We start from the raw sequence: 21408 nt of genomic DNA, 5'->3' as shown, positions 1-21408 counted from the left end.
AAAATGGGGAATGTAAGTGCTTTTAGGCACAGTTCCAAGAGCTCACTACTCAACTCTAAGAGGGATACAACCCTTAGGAATACTCACTCTCTTACAAAGTAATATCAAACAAAATAATGATACGTTGCTATCTAGTTAATTATATCTACCCTATATATAAATGAGTTCCAATAAAATACAAATGAGTCCCTTGATACAATCCTCCTTACCAACTTTATATGATCCATTTAACCCTTATATACATGTACATTACTTCTCTCAAAGAATTCTATAGTATCTATGACCAATCTTTCACTTTACGAACATGATTTATTTCTTAATGAATCAACCTTTATCAAGAATAAGGTTGATCAAATCCAAATTTCAAACTTGTAACTCTCTACACAAAATTTAATAAGCTTTATCAATTACAGTCACCCAAAAATAGCATTGATCCTTAAAAAACTTCCTTAAGATCATAACTGCAAAGCTTAGAATACTTTACCAAGCACATGGATAATTTCTTTTATCAGTTCTATTTGCACATCAACCAAGAACAGAGTAACATCTACCTATAACTATGGAAAATATTAAAATATGATCGACTTGATCAATGTACATTGCCTACTCAAAAGGAACACAATCCAAGAACATTCTTAAATGCTAGGAAGAATATGCAAACAATAATATCCATCTCAACCATAACATTTCCTAGTATTTCTTTCCAACTCTAAAGAACATAGTTTTTCACATAAAACATTTGTAAATGCATTATGGACCCTCTAGATCATTATCCAATTAAACTAAATATACATCAAAATATCAATATTATATATCAAACTTTAATAAAATAAATAGGTTATGCCTATGACCTCATGACCTACTTAAATCTAAATGTCAACCCCTAAAAATTCACATAGAACAAGTAGAAAATTTCTATTTGATCATACTTATCCTTAGTAATTGTTCCTTAGAAAGTATATGAATGTATTGCACCACTAGTAAAACTATGTAATGGCCATGTTGACATCATTAAAACTACAGATAGCTTGTTACTTGTCTACCCTTTTGGTGTTAATGATATCATATGATAAAAATAATAATTAATATAATAATAACAAAATAAAAATCCTTGTAGTATTATAATAATTAATCACCCCTCCAACCTTCTTAGTATTCTTTAATCCCAATAATTGACCAGTATCATATCTTTGAGCCTCAAATAAATTATAACAACTTGAGAAGATTTTTTATGGGAACTAGTAGCATTAAAAATAATCTCTTAATTACACATGAGGATGTTGATAAATAAAATTCAAACAAAATTAAATGGAGAAAGAATCTTTAAGGAATCCAAAAGTTTTATCATAATTCTTAAGGATTGTTTGAACAAATGTAGATGTAAAATGAAAGAGTTGATAGATCATGTTTAGCCAAATGGAAGTAGTCTTGTTGAGATAATTAAGAATAAAAGGTTATACAAAATCATCTTCAAAATATTAAGATGGAAAAATATGAGAGGAAAAATGGGACCGAGATAACGATCCTAATAGAGTAATACAATCACCTTAGAATTTGCATTGAAAAGAGAACATTAATGTACAATTTTATTCAACTTTTTTTGACATCCACTTGTTCGTTGTCGACAAAATATTTACTACCCTTATTGTGTAGGGGCAGAAAATTATATAGAGGTGAATTAGAGTACTCACATCACTAGCCTTTCTTTGTATGGGAGACATTTGTGAAAGCCTTATCTAAGAAGAGTAGATGCTATAATTTATATTTTTATAAAATATTTATCTTAGTTCAGTATAGATGCCTTAATTTTGAATTCAAGAAAATATTTAGCCAAATTCAACACAAGATATGACAAGCTTTGGATAAGATTTTGACTAGAAAATTAGTCCACTATAGCATAGGACACATGAATTTTTGATAAAATAATTATCCTACTCCAACAAAATCATGACACAATTTTTAGTTTTTATTAAATATATATCCTATCCTAACTCAATAAGTGGAATATTTTCTATTTCTATAAGATGCTTAGCCATTTGAATACAAGAAGATAAAACATTTTCATTTATACAAGATATTTAGCTGCTAGAATTTCTAGGGATAAATAAAGATTATCACTAAGGCCAAAATTTTGTTGGAAGATGAGTCCTCAAAGGTATGATCTGAGAGAGGATATCATGTCATGTATGTCATTAATATTTTTCCCATTTGAATTGTATTACCTAGTAAAACTCATCATTTTAAAATTACTTTCACCATCTAGTGGTTGTAACATTCCTTTCCCTACATAGATTGAGACTCTATCTACAAATTTTGTAGCTTGGTAGTTAAAATCAAAGTGTAAAATTAATTGAACATAATCATAAATTGTGGAATTGAAATATTCTTAAAGAAATCAATATAAGATAAGTGGAATTAGAAAGGCTACAATAAATCATAAGTTTTCCACTGGCACCACCTTTAATGAGGTACTTGTAGAGGCTAATCACTCATTTTTGTATGCCACTAAGATTTGAATTTTATTTAGCATTAACAAGCATGGAGATTCCTTGTGATTACAGTAAATAGATGAACAATATTTATCAAATTTACTTCCTCTCTATTGCCATAAAAAAACCAAAGAAAATAAACCTCTTCAAAGAACATTTTTGACAAAGATATAACCAAGAAAGAAATCAAAGAGAATTATGCATGTTTGTTCCCTCTGTGGTCTCAAATGATTGCTTGGTTGAAAACACATGCAAATTAGGTGTCAAAGAGAAGCTTTAAAATGTATACCTTAAGTTATGAGTCCATGACACATAAAATATGGAAGAAAACACAACCTATGTGAAGGATTTTAAAATGCCACTCCACATGCTAAAAAAAGAACCTAATTTTTTTTTTAAACTTTAAGAAGAAAAAGAAAATACCATGGAGAAGATTGGAGACAACTAGTAAGAAAAAAGATACTAAAAATAAATATTTTATTTTATTAATAAATATAGTGTAAACAAAACTATAAATAAAGGTTGGATGATTTCTAAAAGAAAAATAACTATATAGTTAAGTATACCAAAAACATTAGTGTCTTCTTAAAGCCATGGACTACAAATTATGTTTTCTTGTAACATTTGTAGGTTCTAAGTAAAATCAATGTAGAAAGAGTGGACATTGGAGTGTCGATAAAAATTTGAATAATGCATCTCTATAAATCCTTCATAATAATCTTAAGAAGTAGAATGAAAAAATATTTTGAAATAAAATCAAGTATATTATTGTGAAATTGTATATTTATACTATATATTTGCTAGGTCTAGAAATCTGATGTAATGGAAAATACTCAAAACATAGTCAAAACTTTATTGTATCTATTCATAAAGATTCATTACATAAATAAGGTATTCATATAGTAGTTTAGCACACTTTGGGTGCATAATTTACTAAAAATAGCACACATTGGGTGCAATGAACTTGTATTGTTCATGTTACAACTTGATAAGAGCACACATTGGGATGCCCCCCTTAATCATAAAGGGTTACATGAAATTAAGAGTATTTTGAACACCTCAGCCTATTGCTTTGATACGTATCACTTTGAGACTTATTTTGCCCCTTTTGAATTAGCACATTTTGGGTGCATAATTTATTGAAAATAGCACACATTGGGTGCAATAGAATAACACACATTGGATGTTATGGACTTGTTTTTCTATATTACAATTTGATAAGAGCACACATTGGGTGCTATGAAATAACACACATTGGGTGGAATGAATTGTTTTTTCCATATGATATTTTTATAATAGCACACATTAGGTGCAATAAAACAACACATTGGGTGTTGTGTATTTGTCCTTCATTTGAACTTGAACCTAGAATGAATTTTTATAATTGTTTCTCACTTGAACTTGCACATGAAATTGCACTCACTTGAATTTCAATTTGACATATATAGAATATCCCCCCTTGGTAGATGAGAGGAAATAATTTCATGCGATAAGCTATTGGATATGATACCACATATTTATCATCATTGCTTCAAATAGATGGAAACTTGTGTCACCCTTTTGTAAAGGGAAAGGCTGACAAAAGTATAACTATTCATCTTCAATGACATAAAATTGGTATTATTATTTAGAATTTGAAAATGAAGTAAAATAACGAAATGTGTAGAAATGTATGAAGTTTAGGATTATAATTTTTAATAATTACTTTGAATAAGAATTGATATATTTTCCTAATTTTTATAGATGATTTTTTAGTTTCTTAAAAATGCTAAAAATTAGGGCTTTAGTTCCCACCACAAAACTATATAGAAATAAATGTATTTCCTTTTGAACTTAGACTATGTTATAGATAACATATGTAGCTAGGGAAAAAAAAAAAAAAATGACTTTAGACCTATAATTTCTCTTTTATAATGATTCAAAATTCAACTCACCTAAAATTGATAGTTTTCGTCTCCCACCACATTTTTCAAAACAAATCTATTCTAACCAAAAGAAAAATTATACATTCTAGAAGAGGACTCTCTCCTTTAGAATGTCATATAGTTTTTATATTTTTTTAATATGATTTTATAATTTTTTCTTTCTCAAAATTGACATCTGTTGAAGTGTTAAAATATGTGCTTGTTGAATTTTTTAATTACAATATACTGTATATTTAATTAAAATACTATAATGTCTATATGAGAATATTCTTAGCTTTGAGCTCTATAAAGTGGTGTTTATATGTTACTAAAAAAATATCATAAAAAATAGTAAGAGTTATTGAAACGTCAGTTTTGTGTAATACTTTTATTTCTTTAGTAATTGGATACAAACTAGTATAAAACATGAATTTAATAGACATTTCTAATTGAAAGAGTGTGAGACCATATATAACTTAGCTAGAATGGATTTATCTAAATCATATATTTGAAAAAAAAAAAATTTGGATAGAAATACTCAAATTCAGTAGTTCTAATAAGTTAGCCTGACAGGTGACACAACTTTGTACTTTTAACACACATTGGGTGTTATGGACTTGTTTGTCTATATTACAATTTGATAAGAGCACACATTGGGTGTTATGAATTGTTTTGTCCATATGAAATTTTTATAATAGCACATATTAGGTGCAATAAAACAACACATTAGGTGTTATGAATTATTTTGTCCATATGACATTTAGACAATAGCAGACATTAGATGCAATAAAACAACACATTGGGTGTTGTGTATTTGTCCTTCATTTGAACTTGAACCTAGAATGAATTTTTATTATCATTTCTCACTTGAACTTGCATCTAAAATTGCACTCACTTGAATTTGAATCTAACATATATAGAATATCCTCCCCTTAGCAGATGAGATGAAATAATTTCATGTGATAAGATATTATATAAGATAACACATATTTATCTTCATTGCTTCAAATAGATGGAATACATTACCATGTACCAATATCATTGTCAACTTATCTTTGGTAGTTTCATTTGAACTCTCAACTTTGATGCACTCCCTCTTCAAGATAATTTCTTTTTACCAAACTGGTCTTATTTAGTTTCGTTGTTTTACCACCATATTACTTCTTTGAAGAACTTTTTCTTTTTATATTTAATATAGAGCATAATGAAACTTCTAAATCTTACAACCAAGTATATCTTGAAAAATATCAATTTACTTTCATTCATTCATAGAAAATCCATTAGTCTCTTTTTTTTAATGAATAGTCCTTTTCAATTAATAAAATTTACTAAGATTACAATTCACAAAAAAGGGGTCGGGGGATACAAGATCACCCCGCGAATGAGTTCAAATGGCCGAAGCCGAAATAAACAACATGGCCGCAGCCAGAAACTATAAACTATTCATTAAAAAAAAAAAAAAAACATTTTAAACAACCTCAAGCTGCCAAGGCATCTTTAGTTTCTTTACTCTTTTATCAATGACATCTTTCTATTTGATATCTTCTTTTGAATATTGATAAAATAAAAATACCTCAATCTAGAATTGGTTTATAACAAGTCCAATACTATTCATTGATACTTTATAAAATAGAATTCTTGAATAGTTGGGCTGATAATAATAGCTTCCAATATCATTCGTTCGTAAATTGACAACATTCTTTTGAATCCATCTTCATCATCATGCTTGAGTCGGTCAAGAGGATCGATAAGTACCATACCATCATGATACCATTAAAATATGAATCTTTAAAAATAAAATTAAGAATCAAACCCAATATGAAACTTGTATTATGGAACAATATAAAAAATCTGCATGTATGGTTTTGCAGCCAAACTAATACCTCATTCAACCAACTTCAAATCTAATAGTATTAAATTAGAAAATTTCAAATAAAAATATTATTATGTTTACCAAAACCATTTTGAAGTTAGAAGGTTTAAAAAAAATTTGATTTCAAAGCCAATTGAAAAATGATACCATTTTGGAAGAGTCCTTTTAAAACCAATTCACCAAAACCCAAATCTTCATATCATACTTCTGAACTCATTTAATTTCTTAGCAATCGATACTTACTAGAAATTAGAAATTTGTTATCATGGTTTTAATACTCACTATTGAAAGAAAAAATGTTATTTACTTAGATGTATGATATAGGGGCATCCGACAATTGGAAAAATTTGAAGCTTCTAGATTATAAATGATTATTATTCATTGTGTATGGCTTAAGTAAGCCATTTTTGTGTCTTAAATGATGTGATAAGGTTAGTGTTATTATTTTATTTTATGTGTTTCAAATTACTTCTAATCGGTCATTGAGAACTATTAGAAGCATTCCTAGGTTAGTGAGTCAGTTATGGGGAGTTAAGATATGGTGGTTATAATAATTAGTGTTGGGTTTTTGCAAACCTTTATATATGGCATATTTTGTAACTGGATGGGAGGTGGAGATGGAATCTCGATGAATGAGACCGAATGATGTAAAGAGGAATTGAGAAATGAAGAAGAGGGATTAAATTCTATATTCATATGTTCTATTCTTCATTTTTGTATTCGTGATTTTCTATTTTTATTAATTCTTGAATGAAAGAAGTTTAATGTTTCTTGAATTGGGTTTTTGGAGAATGTTTAATGTTCATGGAATCGAGTTGATTATTCAAAGAACCTATTTTGATAGAAAGTCTTAGATTGATGGTTTGAAAAAGAGAATAATATGTAAGATAGAGTTATCTTCGATGTAGATTTTACAAGAGAATAAATAGTTGCTGATGTGGTTGTTGCTTGAAATAAGATAGGAGATACCATTTTTATAAGTATGATTGGGCTTAATTCACCTTACTGCTATGCACTCTGCATCAATGTACTAGGAGGAGAATCAGTTTCATGGAAATTAGATTTGAATCTCAAGAAAAATGATTTCCTAATTAATTCTTTGACTCCCACAATCATTCATTGCAAACCAAATTGGCCATTATGGAAGTGTCTTATGACAACTTGATATAAATTGAAAATCAAACCACTGCCAGCATTGTGTGAATTAGTTCTAAACAATTATCGTCTAATTTTGGTTATGAAAATAACCATGACTCAGAAAATTATTTGAAATCAATGTGCCTTGTAACTGAATTTTAAAATCAGTCTCCCTGTGAACTAAAATAGAATTTCATTTCAATTAAAATACCAAAAATTTTATTTGCATTTCAAAATAAATGAACAAAATGGCCATGACTATTGATAGTCAGAGGGCTTATTATATTTAGATTCTCTTTTCTTTTCCTTCTACTGCATCATTTTTACCTGCTCTGATACCACTATTAGGCCCAAAAATATGATGTAATGGAAAATAATCAAAACATAATCAAAACTTTACTGTATCGATTCATCAAGATGCATTACTTAAATAAGGTAGTCATATCTAGCAATTTAATAATTACTAAAAATAACTGATATAAAATAACTACTACAACTAAAATATCTAACCTAACTTTAAACCCTAATGATTAATATATTAACATATATCTACATAACTATTTAAAATTTAAATTAAAGAGCCAAATGATTTAGTCCATTAATATAAAATTTACTCTTGTGCACTTTTGTTGGCAATGTATTATTAAACTTTATACTCTATTTTGGTTATAAGCTATCATTGTAGTAGTAGAATATTGTTAATCTTTAGTAGTGTGATAAATTGTAAAACTCTTTGTTTAAACCATAGCTTTATTGGGAATAGTTGGTTTAATTTGTTATTTATGGTTAGTTGGGATGAGATTTTTATATTGGTAAAGAGGATAGACTTGTTAATTTTTTTTGTTGTTTATCTTGGACATGTGTCATGTATGTTCAGCTTCCTTGTTTTTGGCTATTTTAATATAAAAAATAATACAAATTTAAAAATAAATGTAAATATTAGTATATTTTAGATCTATAAATTTTTAATAAATGAGACAACTCACTACTTCTAACATTCTTCTTTCTACAAAAAACGAAAGATTAAAACATATCATCATTATGATTGATTGGTTGATACACTTTTATATATACTACATTTGATTTGTAATTAATGTAGCATATGATTCCTCACATAATTCAAAATGTAGATTAAACTAATTTATAGACAATTGCAATAACCTACTTAGCTAGAAATTTATATAAAAATGATCATTCACACCATTTGCATTTTGCTCGTGCTCATTCTGAATTTCCTTACCTTATGATTGTTGTTTTAATAGAAAATAAACATTATTTTTTCTTTTTTTCTTTTAAATATGAATTGGTTAAACGATATCATATTGAGGCTTTGACTGAGTGAGGCCATTTATTGTAATGAAGTGAATTTTAAATACGAAGCGAATATGATTCTCTCTCGTTTCTTTCAAGCTCAGCAGCCAAATTATAAAACATATAACAATGTTGTTATCACAATGGATGAACTACTTAAAATAATTACAATGAATAAGGTATTTGCGAACATATATAGGGTAATACGTCAATGAACACAACAATCTTCTATTTGTTTAGGAGCAACTTGCACCACTTTTGAAACTAAGAGACATTATTACAGTTGCGAGAGCTGGAAAGAGGAACGAGGTCTTTTTATAATGACATTTTAACAGAACTGAAGGCTGATTTTGAAATGAGTATGCTATAAATATAGAGGACAATAGTTAAACCTGAATTAAAGGTGTATTGTATTGCTGAAAAAATGGGTCAAATTCTATTAGAATGCATAATCATATTTTCCAAGCAATAAAGATGTATGTCCAATTTGTAGTGCTACGTGCCTCTGCTAACAACATGCTTTACAGGCTTGCATATCACTCAGAGCTGTTGAATTGAATATTGGATACTCTAGGTATATTAAAATTATTGGTGACAAACTGTTCTGAATAGGGTGGGCTCACATGTCTGTGGTTATTTTTATCATATTTTGGAATATTACGTTGATGCAAAAGCAATCGAATCTAGAAAAGATTTTTTTCAAATCAGTCCAATACAAAGTTGTTATCAAAGAAGAAAAAGGACGAAGCAATACAGCTGGGAATTGCGTCTGATTAAGAAGCGTGCTAAATTCATCTATCCTGTCGATAGGAGCCTCTTATTAGACATTTAATTGCTATTAAATAAATTAAAAACACATAAGAACCGATGTCTGTAGACTATAGTTATTTTGAAATTATGACGTTCAAAGAGACTCACACTAGCTGTCACTCTAAAGTGTTAGTGTGACGTTTAAGAGTCGGGTTTTATAACTTAACTAAGTCCATAGTATTTTATGAGATAGATTAGATAAAAAAATTCCACTCACTTTTGTATTAGATCCAGCTGTAATTTTAGAAATGTTAAAATAAATTTTGATATAGATGTGCAGATTACAACATATAAATGAGGCGATTCTGATTTATTGACCATTAGGAAGAGTGCTCTTATACAGTGTCTAGGCTATTTCTATTATCAGACTATCTGAGGAATAAAGCTTTTATGTTGGTTTAATTCTAGATGGCTTTTTAAATTTTCTTTACAAGTAGTGAAATAACAAACTTAAGATTAAAATCTTTAATACCGTATTTTTGTCAAGGTATTATCATTGTTACATACACATCTATAATTTACTACTTTTCACATATTTAAAAAATAATAATAAAGAAAATATTAAATGGTGAATATGTTTTATTTGTGGATACAAGTTTCTGTATATCATAATAGTTTAGGAATTAATGTTTTATATGATTACTGTATGTAACTTACAATAGATAAATTTATTCAATATAGATTATTACTAAATATTTGTCTGTTATTATTTTCAGAATACTAAAAGCTATATAATATTTTAATAGAAACTAAATTTATTTTCATTTAAAAAAATTGTAAGACTTTCTAATACTAAAAAAAGAGATTTCTAGGGTTCTTTGAGTTTGATAGAAAAACTCTTTAATTTCGATAATACTAAAAGCTATATAATATTTTCATAGAAACTAAATTTATTTTCATTTAAAAAAATTGTATGACTTTCTAATACTTAAAAAAAAGATTTCTAGGGTTCTTTGAGTTTGATAGAAAAACTCTTTAATTCCATCGAAATAGTTTAAGTAAAAATTGTTTAAGTAAAAACAATTATATAAAGAGATCTCTATTTAAATTTTAAAATATTAAAAATAGAGTTTATAATTAGACATTTTATAAATATAACGATGTGTAGAATTTTTTTATAATTTTGCCAGCTCATTACAAGCTATAAGATTTCATTGCGTGACTAGAATAGGGGAATAATTTGTATATATACACAGTGGTATAAGTCTCTTGGAACATAACCTATAGTTTGGTGCAAAATAAGACGATGATATGAACTGTTTCGATTTTGTTTGTGCTCGTTCTGTATTACGCAGACGCCAAAGCCCAGCGGTGTTCGCCTGCTCCATCTGTGCAATGTGGAAGCCATGAATGTGAGATCTTCAATTACGAGGCCATCTGGGAGGACCGTTCTTCTTGCAAGGCGGCCAACGTTGCATTACCCACTTCAGAAGCCCAGCTCCTGCGTGCCGTTGCCCACGCTGTTCGAAACAAGCAGAAGATCCGAGTGGTGAGCAAACACGCTCACAGCATCTCAATGCTTGTCTGCGTTGACAGAAAAGGGCTCATCATTTTAACACAGAATTATGACTATGTCATTGAAGTGAACAGCAAGGCAATGACAATCACAGTCCAAGCCGGAGCGCTGATGAGAGATGTGATTGAAGCAGCAGCAACGCACGGCCTCGCTCTGCCCACCATGACTTACATCAGTGGAGTTTCTGCAGCCGGTGTTATTTCCACCAGAGCCCACAGCAGCAGCTTCGCCGGGAAAGGCGGCGGAGTTTATGAGTACGTGGTGGGAATGAGAATCGTAGTTCCTGCGTCTCCCTCTGAAGGGTATTCAAAGATGCTAGTTTTGACCGAATCAGACGAAGATCTCAAAGCGGCATAATTGTCACGGGGAACACTGGGGGCGATTTCAGAGATAACGTTCGCTCTGGAGCCAATGTTCAAGAGATCTGTTTCTGTCTCAGTGAGGCACGATCACGATCTGGAAAATGAAGCCGAACGTTTTCTCAGAGCTCACACATTTGGTGACATAAATTGGATGCCTTCACATCGGAAGGCGATTTTTGCAAAAATCGATCGAGTTTCTGTTGATGTTGTCGGAGACGGTAGCTGGTCGGCCATAGGTAGTCCCAGCAGAGTGTCTGACATTGAAACCAATGCTTCTCTAGGTGTGTACTATTTAACCTTTTCAATCTTCTTCTGTTTTTAAATGGCAACATCTAAGATTGAGAGTATCCATTCTTGAAGATTGGTGCTGAGATCTTCACTTCAAACTCCAGTTCCACTGCTCCATTTCCACCATTTTATAAATAATTTTTAGAATACTTCAATTTAGGAGTAGTTTAAACAAGAAGCATGCTGTACATATGGCATGCATTAGATGATATTTTTGGATGCATTTTTGTCTAGTCTTAGTTACTTCTTCTCCCATCCTTAATCATAGGCATGGAATAATGCTAAAACTACTGTCAGAACTCCTGATCTATATTTTGATCTATGTGTTAGGGATTAGTTTTAACAATTTTTATTTGAATAAATGTATTGGCTGAATAGCAATTTGTAGATGGAATAATATATCAGTTTTTTTCTCTGCAGTAAAATAGAGCCTTCTTTGTTTTGAATATTATCATTTTTTTTTCTTGTGTGTTGCTGCTGTTGTTTGAATCCTACATTTGGTATCAGAGCTGAAGGTGTTTGGAAGACAACAGCATGGCAAACAATTTGCAAATCCTAGAGTTTGATGGAGTTGATTACCAATATTGGTCAATCAAGATGAAGACTTTTTTGATTGGGAAAGATTTTTAGGAGATCGTTGAATTTGGATATGAAGAGCTTGCAGATTGGAATACTCTCCAACCTAATGACAGGACATTGAAGAAAGAAGCTGAGAAGAAGAATGGAATGGCATTGTTTCACATTCAAATGGCTCTTGATAAGAGCTTGTTTCCTCGAATTGCTGATGCACATATAGCAAAAGAGGCCTGGAAGACTCTAAAAGATGCTTACCATGGCAATGATCAGATCAAGGTTGTGAAGCTACAAACCTTGAAAAGAGAATATGAGAACTTGAAGATGAAGGAGACAGAGAGTGTGGGAGATTTCTGTGTGAGAGTGAAAGATGTGACTCATAAAATGGCCACTTTGGGTGAATCTATTGCTCAAGAGCAAATAATACAAAAGGTATTGAGATCTCTAACCCCAAGATGGAATATTTTAGTAATTGCCATAGAAGAAAGCAAAAATTTAGCTACCATGGAGTATGATGAATTGGTTGGATCTCTTATATCACATGAGGATAGAATAAGGGACACATCTATCAGTGTTAATGAGAAGGCTTTTGCTTCCCAATTGCAAATTTCAAAGAACGATGGTGCTAGTAGCAGTAGTAACAACAACAAAGGCTCGGGAAGGGGCCAAAATCAGAATTTTTCAAGAGGATCTAGAGGAAGAGGAGGTGCTCAAGGAGGAAGAGGTAGAGGCAGATTTAATAAAAAGAACATCCAATGCTATCATTGCAATAAGTATGGACATTTTGAGAGAGAGTGTAGACTGAAATTAGGTAACAATAGTGCAAATTATGCCCAACGAGATGAGGATCCTTCCTCAAGTAATTTATTTTTGTGTTATGGGAAAGGTGAAGGTAATGTGAATGATGTTTGGCATTTGGATTCTAGATGCTCTAATCATATGTCTGGTAACAGAGAAATATTTTCAAAGCTAGATGATAGTTACAGATCCAATATTACCCTTGGTAATAACAATACTGTGGATGTTGTGGTCAAAGGAGCCATGGATGTTCAGAAAAAGGAAGGTATGAAAAGTGTTCAAGATATTTATTATACTCCCAAGTTAAAACATAATTTATTGAGTGTTGGGCAGCTATGTGAGAAGAATTATAGAGTGGTATTTGAGAACATGCACTGTACTATCTATGATAAGAATAAAAAAAATAAAGTGATTACAGTTGTTCCTATGACAAAGAATAGGATGTTTCCTTTGAAGTTTGGTCAAAATGATAATTAGCTTGTCAATATGGCTTATGAGGATAAAAGTTGGTTGTGGCATCTCAGGTATGGCCATTTAAATTTCAATAGTTTGAAGAATCTAACATCAAATGCATTAGTTCTTGGATTGCCTAAGGTTGAAGAGCATAAACAGATTTGTGAAGGGTGTGCAAAAAGGAAACATTCAAGGGAATCATTTCCAAAAGGCAATGCATGGTGGGCCCAATACCCACTTCAACTTATTCATTCAGATATTTGTGGTCCAATGCAAACACAAAGTTTGGGTAAGCCGTCATATTTCATTACTTTTATTGATGATTACTCACGCATGTGTTGGGTATATTTTTTGAAGACTAAAGATGAAGCCTTTGATACATTCAAGAAGTTTAAAGGTCCTGTAAAGAATGAGAAAGGGAACACAATAAGATGTTTGAGAACAGATCGAGGAGGAGAATTTTGCTCAAACAATTTTCAGAATTTTTGTGAGATGAATGGCATCAAAAGACAACTCACAACTGCATACACACCCCAACAGAATGGAGTGGCTGAAAGGAAGAATCGTATAGTGGTAGAAATGGCAAGGAGCATGTTACAAACCAAGGGTTTGAACAATTCTTATTGGGCTGATTCAGTTGCTACAGCCGTATATATTCTCAACAGGAGTCCTACAAGTGCCCTCCACAAGATGACTCCATATGAAGCATGGTATGAGAAAAAGCCCAATGTAAATCATTTTAAAGTTTTTGGTTGTTTGGCTTATGTTCACATCCCTGATCAGAATAGGCAAAATCTAGATGCTAAAAGTGAATCATGTATTTTTGTGGGCTATAGTGAAGAAAGAAAAGCTTGTAGATTATTCAATCCTATTACTAATAAGATTGTTGTTTCAAGAGATATGATTTTTGATGAAGGGGGAGTTTATGGTCATCAAAAACAATATGTTGGAAAGCCAAAATCAATTTTGAATGATGATGATATTGCTGATAATGATAATGAGCAGCCAGCTAATGGTTCTATTTCAAGATCACCAAGCCCACCAAAAAACCCCTCACCAATACCAAGAGCAAGTCCATCCTCTAGTCCTCCAAGGAAGGTAAGAAGATTGAGTGATATTTATGAGAGGTGTCAAAATCAAGCACATGAAGAAGATCCAATAGGTGAGACAGTAAATTTTGCATTACTTGCTAAAGCTGATTTTGAGCCATCATGTTTTGAAGATGCATGTGCTAATGAGGTTTGGATGCAAGCAATGAATGAAGAGATGGATTTCATTGATAGGAATGAAACATGGGAGCTTGTAGATCTTCCACATAAGAAGAAGAAGATTGGCACAAAATGGGTCTATAAGACCAAGTATAATAGTGATGGGAGTGTTGAAAGACACAAGGCAAGATTGGTTGCTAAAGGTTTCACTCAAAGGTATGGCATTGATTATGAAGAAACTTTTGTACCAGTAGCAAGAAAATAAACTATTAGGATGTTAATTTCTCTTGCAGCTCAAAAGAAATGGAGTATTCATCACATGGATGTGAAAAGTGCTTTCTTGAATGGGTACTTAGAAGAAGAGGTATATGTGGGACAGCCACAAGGTTTTGAGATTCAAGGCAAAGAAGATTATGTCTACAAGTTGAAGAAGGCTTTGTATGGCCTCAAGCAAGCACCACGTGCATGGTATGCAAGAATTGATGGATATTTTTAGCAGAATGTCTTTCAAAGAAGTAAGAGTGAACCTACCCTTTACTACAAACAAGAAAGTAATGATATTCTCATTGTGAGTTTGTATGTTGATGATTTGTTATATATGGGTAGTAGTTCAAATATGAAAGATGAATTTAAAGTTGCTATGATGAATGAGTTTGAGATGAAAGATTTAGGTCTCATGAAGTACTTTCTTGGCATGGAGGTTTATCAAGGTAAAGATGAAATTTTTATTTGTCAAGAAAAGTATGCAAAAGATATGTTGAAAAAATTTGATATGGCTGATTGTAAACCTCTTTCCACTCCAATTGCTCATGGAGTTACATTATGTAGAGATGATGGTGCTAAAATTGTTGATGAGACATTATACAGAAGCATTGTAGGGAGTTTGATGTTTTTAACTCACACAAGGCCTGATATTGCTTATTCAGTTTCATTGGTTTCAAGGTATATGAAAAATCCATCAGAGGAACATATGAAGGCAGCCAAGAGAATTTTGAGGTATGTGAAAAGTACGGTAGATTTTGGCATTCACTATTCTTCTAATAAGTTTGAGCTTGTTGGCTTTAGTGATTCAGATTGGGGAGGTTGTTTGGATGACCGAAAATCTTCATCTAGTAGTTGTTTTTCTTTGGGTTCCGGTTTAATTACATGGAGTTCAAAGAAGCAAAGTATGGTTGTTCTCTCTTCTACAGAAGCGGAATATGTTGCGGTCACTTCAGTTGGCACACAAACTTTATGGCTTAGAAAGCTTCTTGAAGAAATTGGAGAGATACAGGTTCAGCCTACTGTGATTTTTTGTGACAACATAAGTGCCATTAAATTGGCCAAGAATCCAGTTCATCACAGCAGGACCAAACACTTTGATCTTAAACAACATTTTATTAGAGATTTGGTACAAAATAAAGTGGTTGAGTTGAAGTACATCAGCACAAAGGAGAAAATTGCAGACATCTTCACAAATGCAGTTACAAAAGATCAGTTTTTGGTACTCAGAGATCAGATTGTGAGTCCTCTCAGCATCAAGGGGGAGTATGAAGATTGATGCTGAGATCTTCACTTCAAACTCCAGCTCCACTGCTCCATTTCCACCATTCTATAAATAATTTTTAGAATACTTCAGTTTAGGAGTAGTTTAAACAAGAAGCATGCTGTACATATGGCATGCATTAGATTATATTTTTGGATGCATTTTTGTCTAGTCTTAGTTACTTCTTCTCCCATCCTTAATCATAGGCATGGAATAATGCTAAAACTACTGTCAGAACTCCTAATCTATATTTTGATCTATGTGTTAGGGATTAGTTTTAACAATTTTTATTTGAATAAATGTATTGGCTGAATAGCAATTTGTAGATGGAATAATATATCAGTTTTTTTCTCTGCAGTAAAACAGAGCCTTCCTTGTTTTGAATATTATCATTTTTTTTTCTTGTGTGTTGCTATTGTTGTTTGAATCCTACAATTCTAGTTTTGTGAGTTTGCAACACAATCTCCATCCTTTGGGGCAAGATTCCCTCGTCATTTTTTATCATCTCAGAGTTTTGCATTTGACAATTTCCCATTCAATTTTACCAATATATCTATTGATTTGAATCTTATTTCATTCTTTATCATGTCTGTATTTTGCATTCAGTTAGACTTTATTTCTGCAGTCTCATTTAGAATCATTCAATTCTATCAGCAGATTATAGATTTATAGATTTAAATTTGATTTAAAAACTTACTACTTTTAATTTATTTTAACCCTTCAATCCATTTTTCAATGGGTAAAATTTTTTGAACTAAAGACTTATGTGTATCTATTTCTCTAAATTTGTGGAATATATGATTCTGGCGTCATCTCTTATAATGTGATAAGGACTCAGTAATACCTTTTTCTAGATAGACAAATTTTCAAACCATTCAAATTCACCAGTACCATGAAGAGCTATTGTTACTCAATCTTATTTGAAGACTTCCCTTTCATTATTATTTTGATTTTGATTTGAATAACAAAAGCTTTGTTATAAAAATGCATCTTATTTGGTTTGTGTTTGCACTTCAGTCAATTCAATACAGGCAAAAGCAAATGTGACTGCAATTTGTGATCAGGTCGGAAGCAGAATGCTTCAATATCCGGTGGGCGGCAACGGGTTTCTGAATGACGGGAAACTTTTCACCGGCTATCCGGTGGTGGGTTTCAATCACCGTATGCAGACATCTGGTGACTGCGAGCGAGTTTCTGAGCAAACGGATGGGAGCTGTACATCGACCTAGATATTAGATAAGAATAAGACAACATGTGTGTGGGATCGCCGCGTCCACAGAGCTAAGCTCTTTAACGTTGAATTTGGAGTGCCTTTGTCTCGATTCTGAGAAGTCGTAGAGGATGTAAAGAAAATAAGAGATTTGGATCCCCAAAGGCTGTGCGACACAACTACGATGGTTATAAGGTCTCTTAAGAAGTCCCAGGCGTACTTGGGACCTTCTGAGGATCAGGTGAGGTTCAAATATTTATCTTACTGACCAAGAGAAGCCGGGACGCCCAAGTGGAATGATGATGTGTTTCAAGAGATGGAGCAGATGGTGATTGAGAAGTATGGAGCGGGGCTGCACTAGGGAAAGTCTGGAGGTCACTTGTTCGGAGGGTTGGCTCAACGGGCAGTGAACTTGACGGAATTTTTAAAGGTGAAGGCGAGATTTGATCCAAACGGAGTGTTTTCCAACGATTGGACCGACGGTTTGTTCAGAATTGGAGGGAAAGGTGTGGAGGAGTTGAGAGATGGATGTGCACTGGACAAGATGTGTAAATGTAGGGAGGATAAACATTGTGCTCCAGATAAAGGATTTCTTTGCAAGCCAGGGAGAGTATGGAAGAATGCTCGTGTTTGCAGAAAGGTTAATTGAAAATATTGTCGTTTCATCCCTGAACATTTCAGAACTAGTTCCTTGAGTAACTAGTTCTATGTTCAAGAGTTTTTCAAAATAATAAACAAATTCTACTTTTAGAATTAAACTATTCTCCCTCACAAACAATGATGGATTTTTTTCTTACATCTTTCAAATTCATTTTCTTCTTTAAAGAAACACATTTTTAATATAATTTATTGCAACCACAATTTGGTGTATTCGTCAAGATTCACTTCTGGAAATGTTTTCAGTGTAGAGATTATAGCGCTCAAAATATATACAGAATACTTCGAAATCCGTTCATTCAACAAATAAAAAGGTGTTTGAATCTTTAAATTGCATAAGCTAGAATATAATTTTTTTAAACATATTTTGACTAACGGACCATAGAAATGTATGTATCTTAGTTTATAATTCAGAATGTAAACTTATTCAAACTAGTAATTAATATTAAAGTATAATGTCATGTTTTGAAAATGACTTAACAACTGCTAGTATATTAAAAATGAATTTTCTATTAGATTATTTTTATGACTACTCAACAATAACAAGTATGTTGATAATGAAATTATTATTATTTAATTTGACAAAAGATTTGGAATCTGAATATATATTTTTATAATACTATTAAGATTAAAGTAGTATTGAGTCTTTTTGATAGGTCACCAATTCCAATACTACTCCAATTAAGCAAGCTTGACCATGGGGTTTTCTCCAAGGTTAAGCCTTCTTGGGTGGAATCTCATTTGTGAAAATTTCAACATGTTTTGTGCTTTATGAACCATTTATATAGACATCCATTAATGTATCAATTGATAAATAGGAAACATTTTTGCCAAGTTAAAAGATGATAACCTCGTCAATATTCAACTATTTGGTTTTCAAATCAAGCTCACTAAGCTATGTTCCATTTGGAGCTATTTAAAAGATCTCATCTCTCACAAGAATGAATCAAATGCTTTACTCTGATTGCATTTAGGTGATGTTCAAAGACCTAAACCATTTGACTTTCCCAAGACACCATCAATCTGAGTACTAATCTAAAGTACATTCTGATGTAGAGGGATTTTAAAACTTCATAAAATCAGGTTGCACATGCATGCATGCAGATTTTCATAATTTTTGTCAACAAATGGTCAACACACAATGATGTTGACCATTCAAATCTGCATTACAACTGAGTTTTTCTATAATATTATATGAGATAACAATACAAGAACAAATCAATGTATGAAACTAAAGAGGATCCTCCAAAAACTAACAAAGACTATTGGAGGATCTTTAGAAACCCTCCATGGAAAGGCCACTCTCAAAACAACAGACAGATCTGACTGATGGGAAATGAAAAGTAAGAAAATGCTAAACTATTAAGATCTGATTTTCAGATTTCTTCCAAAATTTAGATCTATATACAAATAGAAAAATGTATGTAGAATACTACACAATCACATCCATACAACACTAGAAATCCAAGAAAATTACAAGAAAACTCATGGACTTCATTCTATTCACTTTCTCCTAAAAACTTTGTCCAAAAATCTCTCTTACAATATGCACCCTTTCTTTTTTTGAAAAACCTTCTAATGTAACTCCCAAAAAACCATCATAGCTTTCTTGTGGTAGTTACATTTTGAATGCCAACACATGATGCTTTAGGAATATTCATCATTTTCTTCCTTTTATTTTTTCCCATAAAACATTTTTGAAAATTAGAAACTTTTAGCACACCCAAAACAAATTAAAATAGACTCATACTAAGTCCTAAGTGGATAATGTTGGGTAGGATAATAAGAATGCCACCTAAACATTTCTACCACATGGAAAAGGACTTTTATTTTAAAACATAAAACTTTAAACTCACTCCCTCACTAATATTTCAAATTTCAGATTGCAAACTCAAATCTTTATGATATTTGCTTTGTGCCCCTACATTTTAGTCATATTGCAGGTTGTTTTCCTATCACCACCAGGCTTCCTATCGCAATATAATTATGCATTAATAATGTTGCATGCTATCTTCCTATCGCATATGTGGCCCTACACCAAATTCAACCATAGGTTTTTATTTAATGCTATGCTCACTTAGCTTGCAACACCATTCTCAAAGCCATCAACAAGTGTTGTACATTATGAACCATTTATTATATACCCCTTCACCTTACTAATTGATACCTTAGTGATATTTTCCAAGACATGAAGAATTATGATATTTTTATCAAGATTCATGCAAGTAATTTTTAATAAAAACAAATTGATCCATGCGTCATGATTAGTGAATCACAAAAACTTATCTCTCACAAGAGATTAAATGGAAAACTTAGCACACATTACATCTAGATGATTCTTATAGAAGTGAAGCATTATATTTTTCTAAGATTCATCCATCTTGTTACTACTCCACTATAAATACACTTAACCAGAGAGTTTCTCTAGAGATTTAGCTCATCTAGCTTGCAGCCTCATTTTCAAACTTAGATAATGTTTTGGGCCTTATAAATAATTTGTTAGAGATCTTCTTAGCATCTAACAAATATGTAGTGTATTTTTTTCACCAGTAATATTGTAATATTTCTATTAGCATTTGAATATTTAGTTCCCAAGCCAACTTCATTGACCCATGTTTCATGAGTAATAGTTCAAAAGAATGCATCTCTCATGAGATTGAATGAAATGCTTGCCACTCATTTCATCTAGGTGATGATCACAAAAGTAAAACATTGGACCTTCTGAATATGGCACCCACCCGAGTGAGTACTTCTCTAAAACAAGCACAATTGACCATGGAATTTTATCTAAGTTTATTAGGAAATAGAGAGTAGACTTTCAACACAAACTTCCAAGGACACTTATTAGAGCCATTAAAAGCCTTTAGAAAATCTTGTATTAAATTTAGTTTGAAATTATTGGAGAAGAAACAATACAAAAACCCTAATGACGAGCTACTAAGCAAACAATACCATGATTTTTTGAGAAACATATAGCAAAATATTCTAAAAGAAGAAGACCATTATTATGAGATTCTATAATGCTGTTTTATATTGTTATATATATGTTTAACTTTACAACTAATGAGAAACATGATCTAGTCAATTACTAAACATATTAGGTTTGTGGATTCTTATTTGCAATGTGTTTACGATTTAGGTATCATACAACAATATGAATCTTGTAAAAAAGAATTATTAGAGTATTTCAGATATAACTAATTTTAATAAATTCAATAGTTCACTACTTACATACTTTCTTCCATGAAAATGAAAGAATACATTAGAAGATCTGTCAAGTTTGATTAGTTACTA

General features: G+C 31.5%; 1 pseudogene; it reads left to right on the top strand.

Annotated features, from left to right (window-relative positions):
- The first annotated feature begins 8788 nt into the window (after positions 1-8788).
- Positions 8789-18141, top strand: LOC149546656 (L-gulonolactone oxidase 5-like; annotated as a pseudogene).
- Positions 18142-21408: the final 3267 nt, after the last annotated feature.

The sequence above is a fragment of the Cupressus sempervirens genome, chromosome 7 (assembly GCF_028749045.1).
Source record: "Cupressus sempervirens isolate cs-2001-9-10 chromosome 7, ASM2874904v1, whole genome shotgun sequence".
NCBI classification, from domain to species: domain Eukaryota; kingdom Viridiplantae; phylum Streptophyta; class Pinopsida; order Cupressales; family Cupressaceae; genus Cupressus; species Cupressus sempervirens.
This window is presented reverse-complemented; position numbering and strand designations above follow the sequence as displayed.